This window comes from Eubalaena glacialis, chromosome 19, assembly GCF_028564815.1.
Source record: "Eubalaena glacialis isolate mEubGla1 chromosome 19, mEubGla1.1.hap2.+ XY, whole genome shotgun sequence".
Lineage (NCBI taxonomy): Eukaryota > Metazoa > Chordata > Mammalia > Artiodactyla > Balaenidae > Eubalaena > Eubalaena glacialis.
The window spans coordinates 33,869,436-33,884,644 of NC_083734.1; positions in this window are offsets into that span (position 1 = coordinate 33,869,436).

The following is a 15,209-nucleotide window of genomic DNA, read 5'->3' on the forward strand; positions in this document are numbered from 1 at the left end:
TGTCTCACCTGAGGAATGCAGCCAAGTGTTTCCCTCTCTCGATTCAATGACCCTGCCCTGCGGCCTTTCCTTGAAAGGAAGTCAAGGTCGAAGTGTGCTGTGTACGACATTGCTTGTTGCAGCCACCAGGAGTATTGCACGTGCTCTGGGAACTTCGAGCTCTGCCGGAGCTCTGTGTGCCCACCAGCGGAATTGTATGTGCGATTGGGTACGGATCTAACACGCCGTGATCTCAGTCACGTGCAGGGCAAGATTTTTCAGACGGCAGAGTGAAACCTGCATTTCACCCTAAGTTTGCGGGCACTTGTTTCTCCCCCTAAGACTCGACTACCCTTCAGGGATATTTCTCTGACGGGAAGATGTATGTGAAGGGTGAGGGTGGTGCATGAAGCGTCGTGATTAACATTCCTGTCATTTGGCTCTTTCCAGTTCATTGAGAGCGCCGCTCGAGCACCGTGTGCCAAAGGCAACGTGGAAGCACAGGCGCTGCTGCAGGGAAGGAAATCCTCGTTCCTCACAGAATTTATATATCCGTTTCCCACGAGCTGGATCAACAAAGCCTCACAGCCTCTGCCCAGGCAAAGTACGGAACGTGTCCCTGGGGGCAGGAGGAAACGGCTCTTCCATTTTGGGTAGACTTGCACATAAGCCGGTCTCAAGTTCCATGGGCAAGCTTCTCTGTTGACATCTACAAATAAGTGGGAAAGCCAGTAGAGGACCTGCACCGCTTGTCTCTTCCTCATCAGAGTGTGTATGCATTTGCCACAGGCAAGGTGAAAGTACAGAGTGCTGCGTACTGTGCCTGCAATGTCAGCCAACTAACCTTCTCCAGCACTGAGTGCTTTCTTCCTCTGCCCATTCACACAACGCGCTTTACCAAGGACTCTGATGTGTTCCTGGAAATGGACTTGACCGGACAGGAAACAGAGCCTATTCGTCCCTCTTAGCATGGGAAGTTTCCCCCGGTATCCTGAGAAACACTTTGAATGGAGCCACCCGCACCATGTTTGTCTCACAGGGTTTAGGACTCTGAAGGAAAGGTAGACTTTTGCCTTTGACACACGGAGGGGTGCGTTTCGTAAACATGGAGAGCTGATATTTCCATTTGCTGTCAGAACTTGACTGCCACCACCGCCGCTGACGAATGTGATCGCAAGGGCTTGCAGACGGCCACTCGCAGCAGGTTTCTCCCTGAAAGCCCATTAGGGAAGCGTTCCTCACCTTCAGAAGCAACGACTACACGCTCTAATGTATCTCGCAGCGAAGACATATTTGAAGTCTAGTGCAGCACTACATTGTTGAAGAGATCAGGAATACTTTGGGCTCTCCGCTGAGGTGTTTGCAAGAAGTGCAAAACCTCTGCGTGCCGAAGGAGAGAAGGCCGGAGGGCTTGACACACTGCTGTGAATTCCTGCTGCCCATCGTAAACGGAATGTGTCGCCCTAAGCTCTGTACTCGCCGAGGTGTGTCAGAGAAGGCCAGTAAGGGCCGGAAGAGGTTGAGAGGGCTAGAGCCCGAGGAGTGTCGGCGAGAGCCCTAAAATCAGCCTACCATGAGCTTCACGGAACGCTGCGTGATGCTCTCTGCTCCAAAGCCGTCAAGGGAGTAAGCTGTTCAGACGGCCTGCCAAGGCTGAGTTTTGCCCAGTCAAACTTCCTCTCTCCCATTTACAGGAAGGTATCTCTGGGAACACTGTCCTTGACGTGTATGTATGGCTGGCAGGGGACTGAAACAGGGCGTGAGTTCTCTCCCATGCGTGCTAACAAGCGTGCTGGGATAGGCGGTGTTTCCTCCGTCCTAGCCTGGCAATGGCCACAGCCTGCAAGCAAAGGCCTTCCCGTCCCGCATACAACGAAGAGCTTCCCAAAGGGAACCTGAGCTTTTCAGCCGGCACAGTTTGACCTGTGTCTCACCTGAGGAATGCAGCCAAGTGTTTCCCTCTCTCGATTCAATGACCCTGCCCTGCGGCCTTTCCTTGAAAGGAAGTCAAGGTCCAAGTGTGCTGTGTACGACATTGCTTGTTGCAGCCACCAGGAGTATTGCAGGTGCTCTGGGAACTTCGAGCTCTGCGGGAGCTCTGTGTGCCCACCAGCGGAATTGTATGTGCGATTGGGTACGGATCTAACACGCCGTGATCTCAGTCACGTGCAGGGCAAGATTTTTCAGACGGCAGAGTGAAACCTGCATTTCACCCTAAGTTTGCGGGCACTTGTTTCTCCCCCTAAGACTCGACTACCCTTTTAGGGATATTTCTCTGAGGGGAAGATGTATGTGAAGGGTGAGGGTGGTGCATCAAGCGTCGTGATTAACATTCCTGTCATTTGGCTCTTTCCAGTTCATTGAGAGCGCCGCTCGAGCACCGTGTGCCAAAGGCAACGTGGAAGCACAGGCGCTGCTGCAGGGAAGGAAATCCTCGTTCCTCACAGAATTTATATATCCGTTTCCCACGAGCTGGATCAACAAAGCCTCACAGCCTCTGCCCAGGCAAAGTACGGAACGTGTCCCTGGGGGCAGGAGGAAACGGCTCTTCCATTTTGGGTAGACTTGCACATAAGCCGGTCTCAAGTTCCATGGGCAAGCTTCTCTGTTGTCATCTACAAATAAGTGGGAAAGCCAGTAGAGGACCTGCACCGCTTGTCTCTTCCTCATCAGAGTATGTATGCATTTGCCACAGGCAAGGTGAAAGTACAGAGTGCTGCGTACTGTGCCTGCAATGTCAGCCAGCTAACCTTCTCCAGCACTGAGTGCTTTCTTCCTCTGCCCATTCACACAACGCGCTTTACCAAGGACTCTGATGTGTTCCTGGAAATGGACTTGACCGGACAGGAAACAGAGCCTATTCGTCCCTCTTAGCATGGGAAGTTTCCCCCGGTATCCTGAGAAACACTTTGAATGGAGCCACCCGCACCATGTTTGTCTCACAGGGTTTAGGACTCTGAAGGAAAGGTAGACTTTTGCCTTTGACACACGGAGGGGTGCGTTTCGTAAACATGGAGAGCTGATATTTCCATTTGCTGTCAGAACTTGACTGCCACCACCGCCGCTGACGAATGTGATCGCAAGGGCTTGCAGACGGCCACTCGCAGCAGGTTTCTCCCTGAAAGCCCATTAGCGAAGCGTTCCTCACCTTCAGAAGCAACGACTACACGCTCTAATGTATCTCGCAGCGAAGACATATTTGAAGTCTAGTGCAGCACTACATTGTTGAAGAGATCAGGAATACTTTGGGCTCTCCGCTGAGGTGTTTGCAAGAAGTGCAAAACCTCTGCGTGCCGAAGGAGAGAAGGCCGGAGGGCTTGACACACTGCTGTGAATTCCTGCTGCCCATCGTAAACGGAATGTGTCGCCCTAAGCTCTGTACTCGCCGAGGTGTGTCAGAGAAGGCCAGTAAGGGCCGGAAGAGGTTGAGAGGGCTAGAGCCCGAGGAGTGTCGGCGAGAGCCCTAAAATCAGCCTACCATGAGCTTCACGGAACGCTGCGTGATGCTCTCTGCTCCAAAGCCGTCAAGGGAGTAAGCTGTTCAGACGGCCTGCCAAGGCTGAGTTTTGCCCAGTCAAACTTCCTCTCTCCCATTTACAGGAAGGTATCTCTGGGAACACTGTCCTTGACGTGTATGTATGGCTGGCAGGGGACTGAAACAGGGCGTGAGTTCTCTCCCATGCGTGCTAACAAGCGTGCTGGGATAGGCGGTGTTTCCTCCGTCCTAGCCTGGCAATGGCCACAGCCTGCAAGCAAAGGCCTTCCCGTCCCGCATACAACGAAGAGCTTCCCAAAGGGAACCTGAGCTTTTCAGACGGCACAGTTTGACCTGTGTCTCACCTGAGGAATGCAGCCAAGTGTTTCCCTCTCTCGATTCAATGACCCTGCCCTGCGGCCTTTCCTTGAAAGGAAGTCAAGGTCGAAGTGTGCTGTGTACGACATTGCTTGTTGCAGGCACAAGGAGTATTGCACGTGCTCTGGGAACTTCGAGCTCTGCCGGAGCTCTGTGTGCCCACCAGCGGAATTGTATGTGCGATTGGGTACAGATCTAACACGCCGTGATCTCAGTCACGTGCAGGGCAAGATTTTTCAGACGGCAGAGTGAAACCTGCATTTCACCCTAAGTTTGCGGGCACTTGTTTCTCCCCCTAAGACTCGACTACCCTTCAGGGATATTTCTCTGACGGGAAGATGTATGTGAAGGGTGAGGGTGGTGCATGAAGCGTCGTGATTAACATTCCTGTCATTTGGCTCTTTCCAGTTCATTGAGAGCGCCGCTCGAGCACCGTGTGCCAAAGGCAACGTGGAAGCACAGGCGCTGCTGCAGGGAAGGAAATCCTCGTTCCTCACAGAATTTATATATCCGTTTCCCACGAGCTGGATCAACAAAGCCTCACAGCCTCTGCCCAGGCAAAGTACGGAACGTGTCCCTGGGGGCAGGAGGAAACGGCTCTTCCATTTTGGGTAGACTTGCACATAAGCCGGTCTCAAGTTCCATGGGCAAGCTTCTCTGTTGTCATCTACAAATAAGTGGGAAAGCCAGTAGAGGACCTGCACCGCTTGTCTCTTCCTCATCAGAGTATGTATGCATTTGCCACAGGCAAGGTGAAAGTACAGAGTGCTGCGTACTGTGCCTGCAATGTCAGCCAGCTAACCTTCTCCAGCACTGAGTGCTTTCTTCCTCTGCCCATTCACACAACGCGCTTTACCAAGGACTCTGATGTGTTCCTGGAAATGGACTTGACCGGACAGGAAACAGAGCCTATTCGTCCCTCTTAGCATGGGAAGTTTCCCCCGGTATCCTGAGAAACACTTTGAATGGAGCCACCCGCACCATGTTTGTCTCACAGGGTTTAGGACTCTGAAGGAAAGGTAGTCTTTTGCCTTTGACACACGGAGGGGTGCGTTTCGTAAACATGGAGAGCTGATATTTCCATTTGCTGTCAGAACTTGACTGCCACCACCGCCGCTGACGAATGTGATCGCAAGGGCTTGCAGACGGCCACTCGCAGCAGGTTTCTCCCTGAAAGCCCATTAGGGAAGCGTTCCTCACCTTCAGAAGCAACGACTACACGCTCTAATGTATCTCGCAGCGAAGACATATTTGAAGTCTAGTGCAGCACTACATTGTTGAAGAGATCAGGAATACTTTGGGCTCTCCGCTGAGGTGTTTGCAAGAAGTGCAAAACCTCTGCGTGCCGAAGGAGAGAAGGCCGGAGGGCTTGACACACTGCTGTGAATTCCTGCTGCCCATCGTAAACGGAATGTGTCGCCCTAAGCTCTGTACTCGCCGAGGTGTGTCAGAGAAGGCCAGTAAGGGCCGGAAGAGGTTGAGAGGGCTAGAGCCCGAGGAGTGTCGGCGAGAGCCCTAAAATCAGCCTACCATGAGCTTCACGGAACGCTGCGTGATGCTCTCTGCTCCAAAGCCGTCAAGGGAGTAAGCTGTTCAGACGGCCTGCCAAGGCTGAGTTTTGCCCAGTCAAACTTCCTCTCTCCCATTTACAGGAAGGTATCTCTGGGAACACTGTCCTTGACGTGTATGTATGGCTGGCAGGGGACTGAAACAGGGCGTGAGTTCTCTCCCATGCGTGCTACCAAGCGTGCTGGGAGAGGCGGTGTTTCCTCCGTCCTAGCCTGGCAATGGCCACAGCCTGCAAGCAAAGGCCTTCCCGTCCCGCATACAACGAAGAGCTTCCCAAAGGGAACCTGAGCTTTTCAGACGGCACAGTTTGACCTGTGTCTCACCTGAGGAATGCAGCCAAGTGTTTCCCTCTCTCGATTCAATGACCCTGCCCTGCAGCCTTTCCTTGAAAGGAAGTCAAGGTCGAAGTGTGCTGTGTACGACATTGCTTGTTGCAGCCACCAGGAGTATTGCACGTGCTCTGGGAACTTCGAGCTCTGCCGGAGCTCTGTGTGCCCACCAGCGGAATTGTATGTGCGATTGGGTACGGATCTAACACGCCGTGATCTCAGTCACGTGCAGGGCAAGATTTTTCAGACGGCAGAGTGAAACCTGCATTTCACCCTAAGTTTGCGGGCACTTGTTTCTCCCCCTAAGACTCGACTACCCTTCAGGGATATTTCTCTGAGGGGAAGATGTATGTGAACGGTGAGGGTGGTGCATGAAGCGTCGTGATTAACATTCCTGTCATTTGGCTCTTTCCAGTTCATTGAGAGCGCCGCTCGAGCACCGTGTGCCAAAGGCAACGTGGAAGCACAGGCGCTGCTGCAGGGAAGGAAATCCTCGTTCCTCACAGAATTTATATATCCGTTTCCCACGAGCTGGATCAACAAAGCCTCACAGCCTCTGCCCAGGCAAAGTACGGAACGTGTCCCTGGGGGCAGGAGGAAACGGCTCTTCCATTTTGGGTAGACTTGCACATAAGCCGGTCTCAAGTTCCATGGGCAAGCTTCTCTGTTGTCATCTACAAATAAGTGGGAAAGCCAGTAGAGGACCTGCACCGCTTGTCTCTTCCTCATCAGAGTATGTATGCATTTGCCACAGGCAAGGTGAAAGTACAGAGTGCTGCGTACTGTGCCTGCAATGTCAGCCAGCTAACCTTCTCCAGCACTGAGTGCTTTCTTCCTCTGCCCATTCACACAACGCGCTTTACCAAGGACTCTGATGTGTTCCTGGAAATGGACTTGACCGGACAGGAAACAGAGCCTATTCGTCCCTCTTAGCATGGGAAGTTTCCCCCGGTATCCTGAGAAACACTTTGAATGGAGCCACCCGCACCATGTTTGTCTCACAGGGTTTAGGACTCTGAAGGAAAGGTAGACTTTTGCCTTTGACACACGGAGGGGTGCGTTTCGTAAACATGGAGAGCTGATATTTCCATTTGCTGTCAGAACTTGACTGCCACCACCGCCGCTGACGAATGTGATCGCAAGGGCTTGCAGACGGCCACTCGCAGCAGGTTTCTCCCTGAAAGCCCATTAGGGAAGCGTTCCTCACCTTCAGAAGCAACGACTACACGCTCTAATGTATCTCGCAGCGAAGACATATTTGAAGTCTAGTGCAGCACTACATTGTTGAAGAGATCAGGAATACTTTGGGCTCTCCGCTGAGGTGTTTGCAAGAAGTGCAAAACCTCTGCGTGCCGAAGGAGAGAAGGCCGGAGGGCTTGACACACTGCTGTGAATTCCTGCTGCCCATCGTAAACGGAATGTGTCGCCCTAAGCTCTGTACTCGCCGAGGTGTGTCAGAGAAGGCCAGTAAGGGCCGGAAGAGGTTGAGAGGGCTAGAGCCCGAGGAGTGTCGGCGAGAGCCCTAAAATCAGCCTACCATGAGCTTCACGGAACGCTGCGTGATGCTCTCTGCTCCAAAGCCGTCAAGGGAGTAAGCTGTTCAGACGGCCTGCCAAGGCTGAGTTTTGCCCAGTCAAACTTCCTCTCTCCCATTTACAGGAAGGTATCTCTGGGAACACTGTCCTTGACGTGTATGTATGGCTGGCAGGGGACTGAAACAGGGCGTGAGTTCTCTCCCATGCGTGCTACCAAGCGTGCTGGGATAGGCGGTGTTTCCTCCGTCCTAGCCTGGCAATGGCCACAGCCTGCAAGCAAAGGCCTTCCCGTCCCGCATACAACGAAGAGCTTCCCAAAGGGAACCTGAGCTTTTCAGCCGGCACAGTTTGACCTGTGTCTCACCTGAGGAATGCAGCCAAGTGTTTCCCTCTCTCGATTCAATGACCCTGCCCTGCGGCCTTTCCTTGAAAGGAAGTCAAGGTCGAAGTGTGCTGTGTACGACATTGCTTGTTGCAGCCACCAGGAGTATTGCACGTGCTCTGGGAACTTCGAGCTCTGCCGGAGCTCTGTGTGCCCACCAGGGGAATTGTATGTGCGATTGGGTACGGATCTAACACGCCGTGATCTCAGTCACGTGCAGGGCAAGATTTTTCAGACGGCAGAGTGAAACCTGCATTTCACCCTAAGTTTGCGGGCACTTGTTTCTCCCCCTAAGACTCGACTACCCTTCAGGGATATTTCTCTGACGGGAAGATGTATGTGAAGGGTGAGGGTGGTGCATGAAGCGTCGTGATTAACATTCCTGTCATTTGGCTCTTTCCAGTTCATTGAGAGCGCCGCTCGAGCACCGTGTGCCAAAGGCAACGTGGAAGCACAGGCGCTGCTGCAGGGAAGGAAATCCTCGTTCCTCACAGAATTTATATATCCATTTCCCACGAGCTGGATCAACAAAGCCTCACAGCCTCTGCCCAGGCAAAGTACGGAACGTGTCCCTGGGGGCAGGAGGAAACGGCTCTTCCATTTTGGGTAGACTTGCACATAAGCCGGTCTCAAGTTCCATGGGCAAGCTTCTCTGTTGACATCTACAAATAAGTGGGAAAGCCAGTAGAGGACCTGCACCGCTTGTCTCTTCCTCATCAGAGTGTGTATGCATTTGCCACAGGCAAGGTGAAAGTACAGAGTGCTGCGTACTGTGCCTGCAATGTCAGCCAGCTAACCTTCTCCAGCACTGAGTGCTTTCTTCCTCTGCCCATTCACACAACGCGCTTTACCAAGGACTCTGATGTGTTCCTGGAAATGGACTTGACCGGACAGGAAACAGAGCCTATTCGTCCCTCTTAGCATGGGAAGTTTCCCCCGGTATCCTGAGAAACACTTTGAATGGAGCCACCCGCACCATGTTTGTCTCACAGGGTTTAGGACTCTGAAGGAAAGGTAGACTTTTGCCTTTGACACACGGAGGGGTGCGTTTCGTAAACATGGAGAGCTGATATTTCCATTTGCTGTCAGAACTTGACTGCCACCACCGCCGCTGACGAATGTGATCGCAAGGGCTTGCAGACGGCCACTCGCAGCAGGTTTCTCCCTGAAAGCCCATTAGCGAAGCGTTCCTCACCTTCAGAAGCAACGACTACACGCTCTAATGTATCTCGCAGCGAAGACATATTTGAAGTCTAGTGCAGCACTACATTGTTGAAGAGATCAGGAATACTTTGGGCTCTCCGCTGAGGTGTTTGCAAGAAGTGCAAAACCTCTGCGTGCCGAAGGAGAGAAGGCCGGAGGGCTTGACACACTGCTGTGAATTCCTGCTGCCCATCGTAAACGGAATGTGTCGCCCTAAGCTCTGTACTCGCCGAGGTGTGTCAGAGAAGGCCAGTAAGGGCCGGAAGAGGTTGAGAGGGCTAGAGCCCGAGGAGTGTCGGCGAGAGCCCTAAAATCAGCCTACCATGAGCTTCACGGAACGCTGCGTGATGCTCTCTGCTCCAAAGCCGTCAAGGGAGTAAGCTGTTCAGACGGCCTGACAAGGCTGAGTTTTGCCCAGTCAAACTTCCTCTCTCCCATTTACAGGAAGGTATCTCTGGGAACACTGTCCTTGACGTGTATGTATGGCTGGCAGGGGACTGAAACAGGGCGTGAGTTCTCTCCCATGCGTGCTACCAAGCGTGCTGGGATAGGCGGTGTTTCCTCCGTCCTAGCCTGGCAATGGCCACAGCCTGCAAGCAAAGGCCTTCCCGTCCCGCATACAACGAAGAGCTTCCCAAAGGGAACCTGAGCTTTTCAGACGGCACAGTTTGACCTGTGTCTCACCTGAGGAATGCAGCCAAGTGTTTCCCTCTCTCGATTCAATGACCCTGCCCTGCGGCCTTTCCTTGAAAGGAAGTCAAGGTCGAAGTGTGCTGTGTACGACATTGCTTGTTGCAGCCACCAGGAGTATTGCACGTGCTCTGGGAACTTCGAGCTCTGCCGGAGCTCTGTGTGCCCACCAGGGGAATTGTATGTGCGATTGGGTACGGATCTAACACGCCGTGATCTCAGTCACGTGCAGGGCAAGATTTTTCAGACGGCAGAGTGAAACCTGCATTTCACCCTAAGTTTGCGGGCACTTGTTTCTCCCCCTAAGACTCGACTACCCTTCAGGGATATTTCTCTGACGGGAAGATGTATGTGAAGGGTGAGGGTGGTGCATGAAGCGTCGTGATTAACATTCCTGTCATTTGGCTCTTTCCAGTTCATTGAGAGCGCCGCTCGAGCACCGTGTGCCAAAGGCAACGTGGAAGCACAGGCGCTGCTGCAGGGAAGGAAATCCTCGTTCCTCACAGAATTTATATATCCATTTCCCACGAGCTGGATCAACAAAGCCTCACAGCCTCTGCCCAGGCAAAGTACGGAACGTGTCCCTGGGGGCAGGAGGAAACGGCTCTTCCATTTTGGGTAGACTTGCACATAAGCCGGTCTCAAGTTCCATGGGCAAGCTTCTCTGTTGACATCTACAAATAAGTGGGAAAGCCAGTAGAGGACCTGCACCGCTTGTCTCTTCCTCATCAGAGTGTGTATGCATTTGCCACAGGCAAGGTGAAAGTACAGAGTGCTGCGTACTGTGCCTGCAATGTCAGCCAGCTAACCTTCTCCAGCACTGAGTGCTTTCTTCCTCTGCCCATTCACACAACGCGCTTTACCAAGGACTCTGATGTGTTCCTGGAAATGGACTTGACCGGACAGGAAACAGAGCCTATTCGTCCCTCTTAGCATGGGAAGTTTCCCCCGGTATCCTGAGAAACACTTTGAATGGAGCCACCCGCACCATGTTTGTCTCACAGGGTTTAGGACTCTGAAGGAAAGGTAGACTTTTGCCTTTGACACACGGAGGGGTGCGTTTCGTAAACATGGAGAGCTGATATTTCCATTTGCTGTCAGAACTTGACTGCCACCACCGCCGCTGACGAATGTGATCGCAAGGGCTTGCAGACGGCCACTCGCAGCAGGTTTCTCCCTGAAAGCCCATTAGGGAAGCGTTCCTCACCTTCAGAAGCAACGACTACACGCTCTAATGTATCTCGCAGCGAAGACATATTTGAAGTCTAGTGCAGCACTACATTGTTGAAGAGATCAGGAATACTTTGGGCTCTCCGCTGAGGTGTTTGCAAGAAGTGCAAAACCTCTGCGTGCCGAAGGAGAGAAGGCCGGAGGGCTTGACACACTGCTGTGAATTCCTGCTGCCCATCGTAAACGGAATGTGTCGCCCTAAGCTCTGTACTCGCCGAGGTGTGTCAGAGAAGGCCAGTAAGGGCCGGAAGAGGTTGAGAGGGCTAGAGCCCGAGGAGTGTCGGCGAGAGCCCTAAAATCAGCCTACCATGAGCTTCACGGAACGCTGCGTGATGCTCTCTGCTCCAAAGCCGTCAAGGGAGTAAGCTGTTCAGACGGCCTGCCAAGGCTGAGTTTTGCCCAGTCAAACTTCCTCTCTCCCATTTACAGGAAGGTATCTCTGGGAACACTGTCCTTGACGTGTATGTATGGCTGGCAGGGGACTGAAACAGGGCGTGAGTTCTCTCCCATGCGTGCTACCAAGCGTGCTGGGATAGGCGGTGTTTCCTCCGTCCTAGCCTGGCAATGGCCACAGCCTGCAAGCAAAGGCCTTCCCGTCCCGCATACAACGAAGAGCTTCCCAAAGGGAACCTGAGCTTTTCAGCCGGCACAGTTTGACCTGTGTCTCACCTGAGGAATGCAGCCAAGTGTTTCCCTCTCTCGATTCAATGACCCTGCCCTGCGGCCTTTCCTTGAAAGGAAGTCAAGGTCGAAGTGTGCTGTGTACGACATTGCTTGTTGCAGCCACCAGGAGTATTGCACGTGCTCTGGGAACTTCGAGCTCTGCCGGAGCTCTGTGTGCCCACCAGCGGAATTGTATGTGCGATTGGGTACGGATCTAACACGCCGTGATCTCAGTCACGTGCAGGGCAAGATTTTTCAGACGGCAGAGTGAAACCTGCATTTCACCCTAAGTTTGCGGGCACTTGTTTCTCCCCCTAAGACTCGACTACCCTTTTCGGGATATTTCTCTGAGGGGAAGATGTATGTGAAGGGTGAGGGTGGTGCATCAAGCGTCGTGATTTACATTCCTGTCATTTGGCTCTTTCCAGTTCATTGAGAGCGCCGCTCGAGCACCGTGTGCCAAAGGCAACGTGGAAGCACAGGCGCTGCTGCAGGGAAGGAAATCCTCGTTCCTCACAGAATTTATATATCCGTTTCCCACGAGCTGGATCAACAAAGCCTCACAGCCTCTGCCCAGGCAAAGTACGGAACGTGTCCCTGGGGGCAGGAGGAAACGGCTCTTCCATTTTGGGTAGACTTGCACATAAGCCGGTCTCAAGTTCCATGGGCAAGCTTCTCTGTTGTCATCTACAAATAAGTGGGAAAGCCAGTAGAGGACCTGCACCGCTTGTCTCTTCCTCATCAGAGTGTGTATGCATTTGCCACAGGCAAGGTGAAAGTACAGAGTGCTGCGTACTGTGCCTGCAATGTCAGCCAGCTAACCTTCTCCAGCACTGAGTGCTTTCTTCCTCTGCCCATTCACACAACGCGCTTTACCAAGGACTCTGATGTGTTCCTGGAAATGGACTTGACCGGACAGGAAACAGAGCCTATTCGTCCCTCTTAGCATGGGAAGTTTCCCCCGGTATCCTGAGAAACACTTTGAATGGAGCCACCCGCACCATGTTTGTCTCACAGGGTTTAGGACTCTGAAGGAAAGGTAGACTTTTGCCTTTGACACACGGAGGGGTGCGTTTCGTAAACATGGAGAGCTGATATTTCCATTTGCTGTCAGAACTTGACTGCCACCACCGCCGCTGACGAATGTGATCGCAAGGGCTTGCAGACGGCCACTCGCAGCAGGTTTCTCCCTGAAAGCCCATTAGGGAAGCGTTCCTCACCTTCAGAAGCAACGACTACACGCTCTAATGTATCTCGCAGCGAAGACATATTTGAAGTCTAGTGCAGCACTACATTGTTGAAGAGATCAGGAATACTTTGGGCTCTCCGCTGAGGTGTTTGCAAGAAGTGCAAAACCTCTGCGTGCCGAAGGAGAGAAGGCCGGAGGGCTTGACACACTGCTGTGAATTCCTGCTGCCCATCGTAAACGGAATGTGTCGCCCTAAGCTCTGTACTCGCCGAGGTGTGTCAGAGAAGGCCAGTAAGGGCCGGAAGAGGTTGAGAGGGCTAGAGCCCGAGGAGTGTCGGCGAGAGCCCTAAAATCAGCCTACCATGAGCTTCACGGAACGCTGCGTGATGCTCTCTGCTCCAAAGCCGTCAAGGGAGTAAGCTGTTCAGACGGCCTGCCAAGGCTGAGTTTTGCCCAGTCAAACTTCCTCTCTCCCATTTACAGGAAGGTATCTCTGGGAACACTGTCCTTGACGTGTATGTATGGCTGGCAGGGGACTGAAACAGGGCGTGAGTTCTCTCCCATGCGTGCTACCAAGCGTGCTGGGATAGGCGGTGTTTCCTCCGTCCTAGCCTGGCAATGGCCACAGCCTGCAAGCAAAGGCCTTCCCGTCCCGCATACAACGAAGAGCTTCCCAAAGGGAACCTGAGCTTTTCAGCCGGCACAGTTTGACCTGTGTCTCACCTGAGGAATGCAGCCAAGTGTTTCCCTCTCTCGATTCAATGACCCTGCCCTGCGGCCTTTCCTTGAAAGGAAGTCAAGGTCGAAGTGTGCTGTGTACGACATTGCTTGTTGCAGCCACCAGGAGTATTGCACGTGCTCTGGGAACTTCGAGCTCTGCCGGAGCTCTGTGTGCCCACCAGCGGAATTGTATGTGCGATTGGGTACGGATCTAACACGCCGTGATCTCAGTCACGTGCAGGGCAAGATTTTTCAGACGGCAGAGTGAAACCTGCATTTCACCCTAAGTTTGCGGGCACTTGTTTCTCCCCCTAAGACTCGACTACCCTTTTCGGGATATTTCTCTGAGGGGAAGATGTATGTGAAGGGTGAGGGTGGTGCATCAAGCGTCGTGATTTACATTCCTGTCATTTGGCTCTTTCCAGTTCATTGAGAGCGCCGCTCGAGCACCGTGTGCCAAAGGCAACGTGGAAGCACAGGCGCTGCTGCAGGGAAGGAAATCCTCGTTCCTCACAGAATTTATATATCCGTTTCCCACGAGCTGGATCAACAAAGCCTCACAGCCTCTGCCCAGGCAAAGTACGGAACGTGTCCCTGGGGGCAGGAGGAAACGGCTCTTCCATTTTGGGTAGACTTGCACATAAGCCGGTCTCAAGTTCCATGGGCAAGCTTCTCTGTTGTCATCTACAAATAAGTGGGAAAGCCAGTAGAGGACCTGCACCGCTTGTCTCTTCCTCATCAGAGTGTGTATGCATTTGCCACAGGCAAGGTGAAAGTACAGAGTGCTGCGTACTGTGCCTGCAATGTCAGCCAGCTAACCTTCTCCAGCACTGAGTGCTTTCTTCCTCTGCCCATTCACACAACGCGCTTTACCAAGGACTCTGATGTGTTCCTGGAAATGGACTTGACCGGACAGGAAACAGAGCCTATTCGTCCCTCTTAGCATGGGAAGTTTCCCCCGGTATCCTGAGAAACACTTTGAATGGAGCCACCCGCACCATGTTTGTCTCACAGGGTTTAGGACTCTGAAGGAAAGGTAGACTTTTGCCTTTGACACACGGAGGGGTGCGTTTCGTAAACATGGAGAGCTGATATTTCCATTTGCTGTCAGAACTTGACTGCCACCACCGCCGCTGACGAATGTGATCGCAAGGGCTTGCAGACGGCCACTCGCAGCAGGTTTCTCCCTGAAAGCCCATTAGGGAAGCGTTCCTCACCTTCAGAAGCAACGACTACACGCTCTAATGTATCTCGCAGCGAAGACATATTTGAAGTCTAGTGCAGCACTACATTGTTGAAGAGATCAGGAATACTTTGGGCTCTCCGCTGAGGTGTTTGCAAGAAGTGCAAAACCTCTGCGTGCCGAAGGAGAGAAGGCCGGAGGGCTTGACACACTGCTGTGAATTCCTGCTGCCCATCGTAAACGGAATGTGTCGCCCTAAGCTCTGTACTCGCCGAGGTGTGTCAGAGAAGGCCAGTAAGGGCCGGAAGAGGTTGAGAGGGCTAGAGCCCGAGGAGTGTCGGCGAGAGCCCTAAAATCAGCCTACCATGAGCTTCACGGAACGCTGCGTGATGCTCTCTGCTCCAAAGCCGTCAAGGGAGTAAGCTGTTCAGACGGCCTGCCAAGGCTGAGTTTTGCCCAGTCAAACTTCCTCTCTCCCATTTACAGGAAGGTATCTCTGGGAACACTGTCCTTGACGTGTATGTATGGCTGGCAGGGGACTGAAACAGGGCGTGAGTTCTCTCCCATGCGTGCTACCAAGCGTGCTGGGAGAGGCGGTGTTTCCTCCGTCCTAGCCTGGCAATGGCCACAGCCTGCAAGCAAAGGCCTTCCCGTCCCGCATACAACGAAGAGCTTCCCAAAGGG